The sequence below is a fragment of the Panicum hallii genome, chromosome 1, assembly GCF_002211085.1.
Source record: "Panicum hallii strain FIL2 chromosome 1, PHallii_v3.1, whole genome shotgun sequence".
NCBI lineage: Eukaryota > Viridiplantae > Streptophyta > Magnoliopsida > Poales > Poaceae > Panicum > Panicum hallii.
This window is the reverse complement of record NC_038042.1, coordinates 40,032,491-40,047,027: the sequence shown is the minus strand read 5'-3', so window position 1 is coordinate 40,047,027 and position 14,537 is coordinate 40,032,491.

Sequence of the window (14,537 nt, the reverse complement as noted above, 5' to 3'; positions counted from 1 at the left end):
CGTAAAGCCCTAGGGATGTATATGGGGAATATCAGGTGGCAGTTAAAATATATGTATATGTATAGCTAGTTCTGACTTGCAGCACTACTTTCTGTCAAAACTTAAATTCATGCACAACTCAACCTTACTTTCTGTAACGACACCTGCGATCGTGAGGTAAGAAGGTAAGGATCCTCAGCTAACTGGGGAGTTAGCCTTCCCGTCGGTGATGCGAACCGAACGCTGTTTCTCAAGCAGTGGCCTACTTGAGATGCTGCCAATATATCAACTTAGGTTGATCATATTGGGAGTATATGGTTCGGCGCAGGGTATGGTGATTGCTGTTCATACCCCCGCATTTCGCGGTACACCCATGAATACGTTGTTTCGATGACGTATGTTAACGTTGTCTGTATGGCGGTATTTGTACAAATGCTGTTTCTATAGTGAACAGTACTGTTTGGGGATGCTTTCATGTCGTGCTGCCATGAAAGGTTCATGATATATATATGTGTTCTTCTGTAGGTACGCTAACCACGATTAATAGGTTAAGACGGATAGGATTTACCGACTAGCTATTACGGAGTGTCGTATGTATTATGCCACCGAAATTAACTACGTAAGTCCGAAGCTATTCGGCAGTTGTTTTGGTTGTGAGGACGAATAGTACGTGCATGCATTATCAAACAAATGAATGCGATGTATGTTTAAATTCTGTTAAGGCGGAATTGTGTGTTGTTTATCTCTAGAATGGGATGATAGGATTCTCATGATAGTCCTAAATTAAGCATCTTAAGTATCTTAGGTATCAATCTGATTTCCAGCCTTTGCTGTTATCAGACTTGATTATCTTGTTCCAATTATCTTGTGATTTCTCAGCAATATAAAAAGTCTCACCATTTGCATTCTTGATGCAGATGGCAGCCCCTCTTAACGTCTTTTGGGATCCGGCAGGGCATCTCCACACAAATGCCTTGCATTGGGAAGGTTTTCCTCGCTTACTTTGGGAATCCTTAAGAACATTTGATTACACCGAACCTCCACAGTATGATGCGGTAGAATATCAAGAGGAAGGTGTTCACCGAGCTCGAGTTAGAATGATTATTCCTCAAGATCCTTTCTGTTCCCAGTGGCAGCCCATTGAAGTCATTGTGATGGGTTATCGTATAGTGGACACTATTGAAGGAGCAGCACTGGAGGCTATTTATCTTTTCTGTAATCAACATCCAAGAGAGGTGGCTGGACAGCTGATCGGTTTATTTTCTACCACAGATCCCAAAGAGTCAGAATGGAATCTCAGGGTAATCCCTGAGAGCCACAAACTGGAAGGTCCAATAGAAGTACTTCGAGGCATGATGCGGTTTATGAATGTGCTGTATCACTATCAACTATTACTACATCGTGAAATGGGACAGTTAGTTCATGCCGCGCGAAGTCATTTTAGGGAGGCTGATAGATTAATTACCTAAGTTGACCAACTTCGAGCTGTGGTAGTCGAGAAAGATGGGATCATTGCCGCCTGGAACGAGACTATTCAGCACCGGGAAGACCAGATCAATGAGAGTGATGTGATAATTACTCAACGCAACACGATCATTGAATTTCTTCAAGAACAGATCCAAGATCTTATTCTTGAAGTTGATGATGCCTATGCACAAATCAATGAACTTCAATAGCAGCCTGTACCTCCTGTGGTACCGGCACCCGAAGATGAAGAAGAGGAAGATCCTGAAGAAATCGAAGCAATCTCTGAGATCGATTCTGAGCACGAAGATCCTGTTATCAGTCCCCGTCATTCCTCTTCTGGCAGTCAGTCCTCAGTGGGTAACTTGGATGACTTTTAGATTGGGTGGGTGATAGTCTAGTTGTACTTAGTGTAGCAAAGTGTAAATAGGTAGTGTGTAGTTTACCTAGATCTGGAGCCACTTGTTGTATATGTGGCATGTGTAGTTAGGTAACGGCTTGTAGTGGTCTAGGTGTGCTGATGTAAAATGTAAGGATCACCAGTGTTTATATAGTAATCCAAATCCTGTGTTTTATCATCCTACTTTATCTTCTTGCATATGAATTACCTTTTTGTTTGGTAATTGAATATCATCTGAAATTTGGAGTAAAAATGTAGTGATAATGGATATCTACTTTATTTCAGATGGTTGGAGCTACTCGCGGAACCCCGGAAGGATTCCGGACAAATCAAGCTAGTGGTTCTCAGCAACCACCACCGCCACCTCCAAATCTGGCCGAGGTCATGGCCCGACAAACAGAACTTCTTAACCAGCTTGTGCAAAATCAGATGGGCCATTTCCGTCAACAATCCCGAGGCCGAGATGAACCCATGTCGGATGACCCCCTTGACGCCGACGCCTGGCTCCGTACCATCGAGTCCAAGTTCGCCTTATTGCCAGCCCCATGTTCGGATGAGAATAAGATGCTCTTTGCAGCCCAGCAGCTTCGTGGCACCGCTCGTTTATGGTGGGATCATTTTCAGCCATGCAGCCTGCCGATTATGTCGTCACCTGGGACGAGTTCCGGACTGCGTTTCGAGCGCACCATATACCCGAAGGACTCATTGAGTGAAAGCTCAATGAATTTTTGAACCTAACCCAGGGAACCCGCACCGTTATGCAATATGCACAAGTTTTCAATCACTTGTGCCAGTACGCAGGATACCATGCGGACAATGATGCCCGTAAAAGAGATCGCTTTCGCCGAGGTCTGAATACCAAACTTAAAGAACGACTAAATTTGGTAAGGGCCGATAGTTTCAACGAGTTGGTCAACATGGCCATTACTCAGGAAGATTGCATCTCAGCCCACAGAGCGGAAAAGAAAAGGAAGACACCAGCAGGGCCTGCAACTTCGCAACCATCAAAGTATCGGTTGGTCCCAAGTACTGCTCCTCGAGCCCCGCCTCGAAGTAATATGCCTGGTAGATGGGTAGCTAGACCACCCCAACAAGTATGGTTCAACCAACCACCAGCACCTCAATTTCAGCAGCAACAACAACAAGGCCCGCGGCCGAGCTTTCCGCCAGCCAATCAAGGAAACAACAACTATCATTGTTTCAACTGCGAAAGCCCGTCCCACTTCATCAAGGATTGCCCTCAACCTAGGAAATCTTTCCAAGGGCAAACATCCATTCCAACCAGCAAGGTCAAGGGCAAGAGACAGGTGGTCCAGGTCCACCAAGGAAGGGTGAACCTCACCACTCTCTCCGAACTCCCCAAAGGGACACCGATAATGACGGGTACATTTTCTATCAACCATCACCCCGTTATTGTTCTTTTTGATACTGGTGCCACCCATAGTTTTATTAGTATGGGTTGTGGAACTAAAGTGGGCTTGGATATCTATTCCATAAATGAGGCCTATAGGATCGTAACTCCTGGTGGTAAGATTTTGTCCAATAAAATCTGTAGAATGGTACCAATTCAGCTGGGTAGTCATCTAATCAAAACAGATCTGCTGGTGTTAGACCTAAAGGGAATGGATGTCCTTTTAGGTATGAATTGGATGACCCAGCATCATGTGTCTTTAGATATCTCTTCCCGAATTGTTGAGATAGGTTCATCTGAGTATGAACCTACCATTTTCTATGTCCCGCAACAGTAGTACCTTAACCCTTGCACTTATGCTACAACTGGGGTTAAGCTAAAGGATATCCCTATCGTCTGTGAGTATCCAGATGTCTTTCCAGACGATTTGCCTGGAATGCCCCCAGACAGAAATATCTAGTTTATCATAGAACTCCAACCTGGCACAGCCCCTATTTCTAAGAGATCTTACCGTATGCCTCCTAATGAGTTGGCTGAGTTGAAAATTCAACTCCAAGACCTCTTAGACAAAGGTTTCATTCGTCCAAGTGCATCACCATGGGGTTGTCTAGCCTTGTTTGTGAAAAAGAAAGATAATAGCTTAAGGCTATGTGTTGACTACCGTCCTCTCAATGCGGTAACTATCAAAAATAAGTACCCCCTACCCCGCATCGATATTCTCTTCGATCAGTTAGCCGGAGCTAAAGTATTTTCTAAGATAGATCTTCGTTCCGGCTATCATCAAATTAAGATCCGGCCCAGTGACATTCCAAAAACAGCTTTCTCCACGCGATATGGTCTATATGAGTATCTGGTTATGTCATTTGGTCTCACCAATGCTCCAGCATATTTCATGTACCTCATGAATTCTATCTTCATGCAAGAACTCGACAAATTTGTTGTGGTCTTTATTGATGATATTCTAATCTATTCCAAAAATTCAGAAGATCATGCCCACCATCTTCATGTTATTCTTCAGCGATTAAGAGACCACCGCCTATATGCCAAATTCTCCAAGTGCGAGTTTTGGTTAGATACAGTGAAATTTTTGGGCCATACCATCTCTGGTGATGGAATATCCATCGATCCTAGTAAAGTACAGGAAGTAATGGATTGGAAACCTCCCACGTCAGTCCATCAGATCCGTAGCTTTCTTGGTCTAGCTGGCTATTATTGTCGCTTCATTCCTGACTTTTCCAGAATAGCCAAACCTATAACCGAGCTACTAAAGAAGGGTGTCAAATTCTCTTGGGAACAAAAATGTGAAACTGCATTCCATACTCTCAGAAATCATCTTACTACTGCTCCCGTCTTGGCTCAACCAGATGTATCAAAAACTTTTGATATCTATTGTGATGCTTCAGGAACTGGACTTGGTTGTGTACTCATGCAAGACAACCGAGTAATTGCATATACATCACGAGCACTTAGGATTCATGAACAGAACTACCCCACCCATGATCTCAAACTTGTGGCTGTTATTCATGCCTTAAAGATTTGGAGACACCATCTAATGGGTACGAAGTGTCATATCTACACTGATCACAAAAGCCTCAAGTATATCTTCACCCAATCAGATCTGAATATGGGGCAAAGGCGCTGGTTAGAACTTATCAAAGATTATGAATTAGAAGTGCATTATCATCCAGGCAAGGCCAATGTCGTTGAGGATGCACTTAGTCGCAAGGCACATTGTTCTTGTCTATTTGTTGAAGCTTTCAACGAAACTCTTTGCTGGGTGATGAGAAAGCTCAACCTAGAAATCATTCCTCAAGGTGACTTGAACCATCTTTCGGTTGAAGCCACACTTAGAGATAGTATTGTTCTAGCGCAACAGCGTAATAAAGGAGTCAAGATCATTAAACAGAAAATAATGCAAGGAGAATGGAAGTATAAATGCTTCCGAGTAGATCCCGAAGGAGTTTTATGGTTCAACGAACGTATTGTTGTACCCAAGGACCATAAGCTCCGCAAGCAAATAATGGACGAGGTTCACCTGTCCAAATTCTCTATACATCCTGGCAGTACGAAGATGTACCAGGATCTGAAACAGAACTTTTTGTGGACTCGTATGAGACGAGAGATTGCCAAGTATGTGTCAGAATGTGATATCTGCCAAATAGTCAAAGCCAGTCATCTAAAGACTGCTGGTATCCTTCAACCTCTACCCATTCCCTCTTGGAAGTGGGAGGATATCAGTATGGACTTTATTGTTGGCCTGCCTAATACTTCTCTGAAACATGACTCTATTTGGGTAATCGTGGATCGATTAACCAAGACTGCACATTTCCTTCCCGTGCATACTACGTATATTGCCAAAAAGTATGCCGAGATCTATTTAGATCAAATTGTTCGTCTTCATGGAATACCTATGACGATCATTTCTGATCGTGGAGCACAATTTATTGCTCGGTTCTGGGAGCAACTTCAAGATGCTCTTGGAACTAAGTTAATTCGAAGCTCTGCATATCATCCTCAGACCGATGGACAGACTGAGAGAATAAATCAGATTTTGGAAGACATGCTTAGAGCTTGTGTACTTCAGTTTGACAAAAGTTGGGACAAATGCTTGTCACTGGCAGAATTCTCTTACAATAACAGCTATCAGACAAGCATTAAGACGGCCTCGTTTGAAGCATTATACGGTCGCCAGTGCCGAACTCCTTTGAGTTGGTCACAAACCGGCGAGCGTAAAATTTTTGGACCCGACCTAGTTATGGAAGCAGAAGATAAGGTAAGGATTATCCAGAATAATCTAAAGGCAGCCCAATCTCGACAGAAAAGCTACGCTGATATATGAAGAAGACCATTACAGTTTCAAGTACACAAGTCCTCTCTCAAGGGCTCCAACGTGCTTCAAACGGTGTAACCCCTTGGCCTGTCGGGTAGCGTCCCGATAAACCACCGATACAGGATCAAATAAGGTTACCTCACATGAAGGTGAGTCCAGAGATACAGTCACCATCATATTTTACATCATAGAGAATTACATTACAAGAGTTTCCAAAAGTAGTACGAAGTTCCAAATTAGAAAAGTTATTACAAACTGTTAAAGTCATGGTTTTTGGCAGCGGAAAATATATGCGATGATTTACACACATCATCAAGATGGATGTCATGCTAAGCCCGGGCACGACATCACTCAGTATCATCAGGGTTGGCCGGGAACGGATCCCACTCCACGGACCAACCATCAGGCAGAGCATAGGGCCATGGCATGGTAAGAGTAGGGTCCTCAAAGACATTACCTGAAAAAAAACATATAACTAGCAAGGCTGAGTATACTAATACTCAGCAAGGCTTACCCGGAATCGGGTATACTTTAGCCCGTAACTAGACTCATGAAGGCATTGTAAAGGTTCAGGGTTTATTTTCAGCTGAAAAGCAACAGAGAGTATGATCTACTTTCAAATTTTAGTTTCCATATTCTAGTTGATTGTCCACTCTAGGTTAGCACCTACACTAAGCAAGCAAGGTAGAGATTATCATCCATCAAGATTATTCCATCATTAGTTACACTTCTTACTCTATGTGACAGAAGGGATAAGCAGTCTCAATCTTCGTCAGAAGCGGACGATTCTGAATTGAATTCAACCTTGTAAGGTAAACCTAACACACACGCTTGGAACATCCAATGATTGTTCCGAAGCAACCGTTTGCCTTTCATTCCGGGTCATGGACAGGCCACCACAAGCGACTTGCAGGACCGTACGCACACCAATTGTGCAGGACATACGTCTGTAGCTGTCACACCCGATTTATAAAGAACATAAATCGAGCAATCATATATGCGCCAGGATCAAGTCACGCATATATACAACAGAATCATCAAGATATCACAACACATATCACAAATAACATTAATATAAATCGTAAATGAATTATTTTATTACAACCGAATCAAGAATCGGTTCAAGAGTTGCGGAAGCGTAAAAGAGATGCATGTAGAGCTAGGCGCCACAGGGACATCGACTGGGAGACAAACGCCTAGGAGTCGTTGAAGCCGCTGACGTAGTCCTCCCTGTTGCCGGGCACTGAGCAGCAGTCGAAGATATCCGAAATAGAACAGAAGAGTAGAGAAGCAAGTGTGAGTACAAACTAGTACTCAACAAGTATAACACAAACTATGAGTCTCTAGGTTGGCTGACTCAACTGTATTAGCTTTAGTCTTGGCAAATTTTACTAAAACTATTTACTACAGTTGATGAATTACCATAAACCCATATCGCATAATAATTTAATCAATATTAATTAAGAACTACTGAGAACCATCCCAACCAAAACCACCCGGGGAATCTCCCTAATCAAAGGTTGATAACCCCACTAATCAGACGGAGGATCTGGGTCGCTCATGACTGTGAGCACAGCTGATATATCAGTTTTACACTCTCGAGAGGTTGCACAACTTTACCCACAAGTCGTGAGCTACGCTAGGGGTTCATCACACTTCCTTGGGTGAGATGGCTAGCAAGCACACTACGAGACCGTTACAAAGGATCACGTTGGTAAGGTGTAACCGCTAAGGATTCTGGATCAAAGACGATGGGGCCCACCTCCGGGGGTACAAGCACACAGCACAGACCAAGCCGGAGGAGCAAAGGACCATTGAAGCCTACCACCCCTCTTGCCGACGCAGGTAAGTTACTCCCGAACCAACACGACCTAATTAATAAGTCAAGACCGTCCCATTCCAGTCTTGTGGTTGCGCGGTTGTCCCAGGTTGTCGCTCTATGAACCGGTCCTTATGGAGAGTGGCCAACCAAGCACTAAGCACCGTGCTGGCCTGAAGCGTCCCCCTCATCAGGGAAGACTTAAAAGTGATGCTTTATCAGTCCCAGGAGGCTGATAACACTTTTATTACATCAGATGGTACATCACCGTATAACTCTACGCGGTAATGGGCAGTGAAGCGCCACTATCGCGAGGATTACAACCAAAACCCATACTACTACACTAGCTATGAAAAGAGGATCATCAGAGTCTTGCGCCATGCGGAGTTTCAACGGTGGCCTCAACCACAGGCAAGACTGGGTGCAGGACGAAACCCTACTCGACGTCTTCGGGGATGTAGTCTGGATCTTCCACTGTAAAAGTAGGAATGGGATGAGTACGAACGTACTCAGCAAGTCCAATCACACCCGCGGAGGGGGTATAACAGAATTAAATGCACAGGATAATCCAAGGTTAAGGTTATGGTTCATTTGCGGAAAAACTCGGTTTTATGCAAAGGTTCGTTTAAAACATTTTCAAAACAAGTTTACAAGTACCAAGGAGCACGTGTTGTTGATCCACACAGGATCCGAGTCTTAAGCTGCTACCGGACTCCCCGTCCGCCGTAGACCACAGCACAACTGCCGGACATTTTCCAATTAACACACACCAGTCCAACCAATCCCAGAGTGAAAACACTAGTTATGTGACCACACCGTAACTTGCCCAATACCGTGGGTACGGCTATTCGAATAGATTTTCACTCTGCAGAGGTGTGCAACTTTACCCACAGGTGGGGTACCACAGCACGAACACCTTAGTGCCGGTGCAGATCCCATCAAAGCCCTTACCTACCTTAGCTAGACCTGACTAGCCATCACGGGATCTTTCAAGGGGTTATTCGACCTATCTCCGAGGTTCAACCGGGGCATAAGTTACACAGAGCTTATCCCGTCTCCTTGATCACCCGTTGCTCTCAGCTCTCCTGATGGCTATCAGACTAACTAGTGGGGTTAGGCTAAGCCGTTGCCCATACAACGATCAAGTGGTTTGCACGACAGGAAGCTAGGTGAGATGACACATCAACTCGGTCCTTAGGGGTGACGCGATGGATATCTCCCTTCTTCGCTCTACCACACAGGTACGAGCACACCCACGGCAATTCACACAGGAATGCCATCCATCCCGTCTAACTCGTCTTTTAAAACCACGTTTTATCCCTTCCCACACACACACATTCTCTTTATAAAACATGTGGTCAAGGTATGGTTATCACAAACGAGGGCGGCTATCCTACCATGTCTTCAACAAGCAAAACCATGCAAATTTTATAAAACAGGCCACTGGGTTGTGTTTATAAAAACTAGGACAGAAACATGCATCAAAGGGCGGAATTGAACTTGCCATCATCAAACCCTTGCGGGAGGTCCTGATCGAAGCACTGTCCCTCGGGTTCGGGGTCGCAGAACTGTTCCTCGTTCGCTTGATCACACTCAGGACCTTCCTCGTCCACTTCGTGTCCTACGACGCACACAAACAGGCACACAATCAAGCGAAAGAACTAAAAGCTTTTATCGTAGAGCTTGAATCGGAAATAATTTAGTTATGGAGATAGGGGTAATATTTTTGGGTGGTTTCTTAATGGCATGGTTAGAACTATACTAGAAAGGGCGTGGTAAAGTTTCAGGTCGATCGGAGCTCGTTTGGCGCATAAAATGACGAGTTAAAGAGGGTTTCAGGGGTTAAACAGGGGTCCAGGGGCTTGTTCGCAATTATCCGGAAGGAGTACGGACCTATTTGCGAATCCTAGAAATACTCAGGGCATGCTAAAGGGTGTCGGTCATATTTAGGTTTATGTAATGGAGGGGTTTGGTTTGAAATACTAGAAAGAGCAGGGTCTTTTTTGCAAAAAGGAAGTAAATAAGAGGGGGGGAGGTTTTATAGGAAATAGAGGGGGAGGGAGGGGGTCTTTGGGCAAAATTGCCCTTCTCCTTCCTCTCCCCCGTACAGAACAGAGGAGGGGGGTGGGGGCGCCGGCGGCGGCCAAATCTGGCCGGCCCGAGGCCCGGCGTCGGCCGTGGAGGGGGAAAAAGGAGGAGGGGGTGAGGGGATTTGATCCCCGGCCTCACCTCGGGCCGGGGCGGCGGGAGGAGGCGGGACGACGGCGGGCGGCGGGCGGCGGCAGTGCGATGCACGGTGGCGGCGCTAGGCTTGGGGAGGCGAGGGGCTGGGTGGCGGTGCAGGTTGTGGGGTGCCGGGGGGTGCTCCTCGGCCCCTTTTATAGGCGCTCGAGGCGATGAGGAGGCGGGGCCGGTCACCGAGCTCGGCGGGGCGCCATAAATGGTGCTCCGGCCGCTTGTGGTCGTCGCGGAGCGGCGCACGGGTGGCGAGGTGGACGAGACGTCTCGACGAGCGGCGAGCGGCGCGGCAGCTTGGCGTGACCGAACGGCGGAGGGCGCGGCCAGCAGTGCCGCGCGTGTGCGTGCACAGGGGCGGGCGGCGGTGAAAGCGGGGTGCCACGCGGGCCGGCGTCGTGCAGCAGCGACGGGCGGCGCAGCCACGCGCAGGGGAGGGCGCGTGCGCTTGCGCGTGCGGCGCGGCGAGGTACGGGCCAGGGGCGGGGTGCGAGCGGCGGCCGACACGGCGCGGCGCGCGGCCTCGCGCTGCGCGTGCGCGACGCGGGGGGGGGGGGAAGGCCGGGCAGGGCTCGTGCGCGCGGTGCACACGATGCACGCGCGGGGCGCGCGCGTGGGCGCGGGCGGCCGAGCACAGAGGCGACGGCGCGCGGAGATGGGAAGCGGCCGGTGCCTGGCGCGGCAAGGGGCGGCCAGGGGCGCGCGTGGGGGAGCCAGGCAGGAGGGGGAGGGAAAAGGGAGAAAGAAAAGAAAGAGAGAGAGAAAAGGAAAAGGGGGAAAAGAAAAGAAATGGAAGAGGGAGGAAAAAGGGAAGGAAAACAGAGGGGGGTGTCGCGTCGGCGCCGATCGCGGCAGCGACCGCGGCCGGTCGGCCACGCACGCGACATTCGTGCGAGGGAAAAAGGGGAATCGCGTCGGCACTGATTGCGGGAAGGCGGTCGCGCTTGGCAATCGGACCGCCGAGCGGTGCGGGATGGGACAGCGGTCGAGTTCGTGTCGGTAATCAGGATGGCGGGAAAAACGGAGAGGGTTAGGGCTAGGGTTTGTACGGGCTCCGGTGACGATTAGGTCTTTGGTTGAAACATTCCAGCGCGTAGTTTAATTTGGTGAATTTTCAGGGCGTCACAAACCTACCCCACTTAAAATGAATCTCGTCCTCGAGATTCGATTGGTTCCTAAACAAATGGGGAAATTCCTTCTTTAGGGCCTCTTCGCGTTCCCACGTTGCTTCTTCTATCCCGTGTCTGCTCCATTGAACCCTGCATATCCGTACTTCGGAATTTCTTGTCCTCCTAGTGACAGTGTCCAAAATTTTGACCGGTACTTCCTGGTATCGCAGATCGGGCTGCAGATTTATTGTTTCCACCGGCACGTGTTCTTCCTCGGGTACTCTCAAACACCCTCTTAATTGCGAGACATGAAACACTGGGTGTATATCTGACATTTCTTCCGGTAACTCTAGTCGGTATGCCACTGCTCCGACTCTCTTCAGGACTTGGTACGGTCCAATGTATCGAGGGGCTAGCTTTCCTTGTACTTGAAACCTTCGGGTCCCTCGAATAGGTGGGACTTTAAGATAAACAAAATCTCCTGGGTTGAAATTTATTTCCCGGCTCTTCCTGTCTGCGTAGCTCTTTTGTCGGGACTGAGCTGCTTTCAACTTCTCGCGGATTTCCGCTACTTTTTCTTCTGCTTCTTTTATGAGTGCGGGTCCAACTAGGGTACGCTCCCCAACTTCCGACCACATTAGGGGAGTTTTGCACTTTCTTCCGTAGAGGGCTTCGAATGGTGACATACCCAAACTAGCTTGGTAACTATTGTTGTACGAGAATTCTGCATAAGGCAGACTCTGCTCCCAGTCCTTCCCGTAGGTCAGGACGCATGCTCTCAGCATATCTTCCATGATCTGATTTATCCTTTCGGTTTGACCATCCGTCTGTGGGTGATATGCGGAGCTGAAATCTAACTTGGTGCCCATGGCTTGATGCAAGCTCTTCCAAAACCTAGAGGTGAATTGGGTTCCTCTATCTGAGACGATTCTGCTAGGCACTCCGTGTAGCCTTACTATGTTTTCCACATAAAGCTGTGCCAGCTTTTCTCCTCCGTCATTAGTTCGTACGGGTATGAAATGAGCCATTTTAGTAAGTCGGTCCACTATTACCCATATGGAATCGTGTCCCTTCTGTGTTCGGGGTAGACCCACTACAAAGTCCATTCCTATCTCATCCCATTTCCAAACCGGAATAGGTAGGGGTTGCAATAATCCTGCTGGCTTTTGGTGTTCGGCCTTAATCCTTTGACAAGTATCACAATGGGCTACAAATCGCGCAATGTCCGCCTTCATTCCATTCCACCAATATTTTTGCCTTATGTCCATATACATTTTGGTGGATCCTGGGTGGATGGAGTAGGCCGAGTTATGGGCTTCGTCCATGATTACCCGCCGGAAGTCTCCACTCTGGGGTACACAAATCCTATTCTCGTACCACAACGTTCCCTTATCGTCCACTCTAAAACCCAGTGCTTTGTTTTCTCCGGTTTGCTTGCAGATCCTTACTAACTCCTGATCCGAGTTTTGGGCCTCTCTAGTTCTATCTTCTAGTGTTGATCGGACATTCAGCACATGGCTGGAACCTCGAGGAACAATGTGCACATTTAATCGTGCCATTTCCTCGCGCAGATGGTCATCTTTGGGCCCATAGGATTTCCGACTTAAGGCATCGGCTACCACGTTTGCTTTTCCGGGGTGATAATGAATTTCCAAATTGTAGTCCATAACCAACTCCAACCATCTTCTTTGCCTTAAGTTCAAATCCGGCTGGGTGAAGATATACTTCAGACTCTTATGGTCGGTGTAAATCTCACACTTATTCCCAATCAAGTAATGCCTCCAAATCTTAAGGGCATGCACTACGGCTGCAAATTCCAAATCATGGGTCGGATAGTTCTGCTCATGGGTCCTGAGTTGACGGGAAGCATATGCGACGACTTTCCCGTCTTGCATCAGCACACACCCTAATCCTTGCCGGGATGCGTCACAATAAATGACAAAGTCCCGATGAATGTCGGGCAGGGTCAGCACTGGGGCGGTTGTCAACCTTTGCTTCAACTCTTGAAAACTTCTTTCACAAGATTCTGTCCAGGCAAACTTCTTCTCCTTATTAAGAAGTTCCGTCATGGGTCGGGCTATCTTAGAGAATCCCTCGATAAATCTCCGATAGTACCCAGCTAATCCAAGAAAACTCCTGATTTCACTAACATTAGTCGATCGCTGCCAGTTGGAAACTACTTTGACCTTTTCTGGGTCCACTGCTACGCCTTCCGCGGTAAGAATGTGACCAAGAAAAGCTACTCTCTCCATCCAGAATTCGCACTTGCTAAACTTGGCATATAGCCTATGTATTCTCAGCTTTTCCAATACTACCCGCAAATTTTGCTCATGTTCCTGAATGCTCTTGGAGTAGATAAGTATGTCGTTGATAAAGACCACGACAAACTTATCCAGCTCGTCCATAAATACTTTGTTCATGAGGTTCATGAAATATGCAGGGGCATTGGTCAGTCCAAAGGACATCACGGTGAACTCAAACTGCCCGTAACGGGTGACAAAAGCTGTCTTAGGGATGTCACTTTCCCTAATCTTGAGCTGGAAATATCCTGACCTTCGATCGATCTTAGAAAAGTACTTGGCTCCTTTTAGCTGATCGAAAAGGTCATCAATCCTGGGAAGGGGGTACTTATTCTTAATGGTAACCTCATTCAGTGCCCGGTAATCTACACACAACCTCATACTCCCATCTTTCTTCTTGACAAACAAAACTGGGGCTCCCCATGGCGACGAGCTTGGTCTGATGAAGCCAATCCGTTGTAGTTCCTCTAGTTGCTTCTTTAACTCTGTCAACTCAGAGGCTGCCATCCTATAGGGTCTCTTGGCTATGGGGGAGGTCCCAGGGATAAGGTCAATGACGAACTCTATATCCCTGTCCGGTGGCATACCGGGGAGCTCTTCGGGGAATACATCTGGGTATTCGTTTACTACCGAAACTCCTTCTAAGGGCTTGGCTTCCATGCTAAACACCATCGCGTCAAACTCACTTTCCCGGGTATGGCAGATTACTCGTACTCCTTCGGGGTTTGTTAGGTGTACCACTTTGTCAGTACAGCCTATGAGACCATTGTGTCGGTTCAACCAGTCCATTCCGAGGATCACGTCTATTCCCCCAGACTTAAGTACTACCAAGTCTGCTAGGAATTCTACCCAACTTAAATTAATCCTTACCCGTGGACAACCTAATTGGCAATTGATGTCGCCTCCAGGCGTCCGGGTTAATAAGGGCGTTTTCAGTAGTACTGTAGGTATTCGGTGTTGTCCCACAAAACGTGAGGATATGAACGAGTG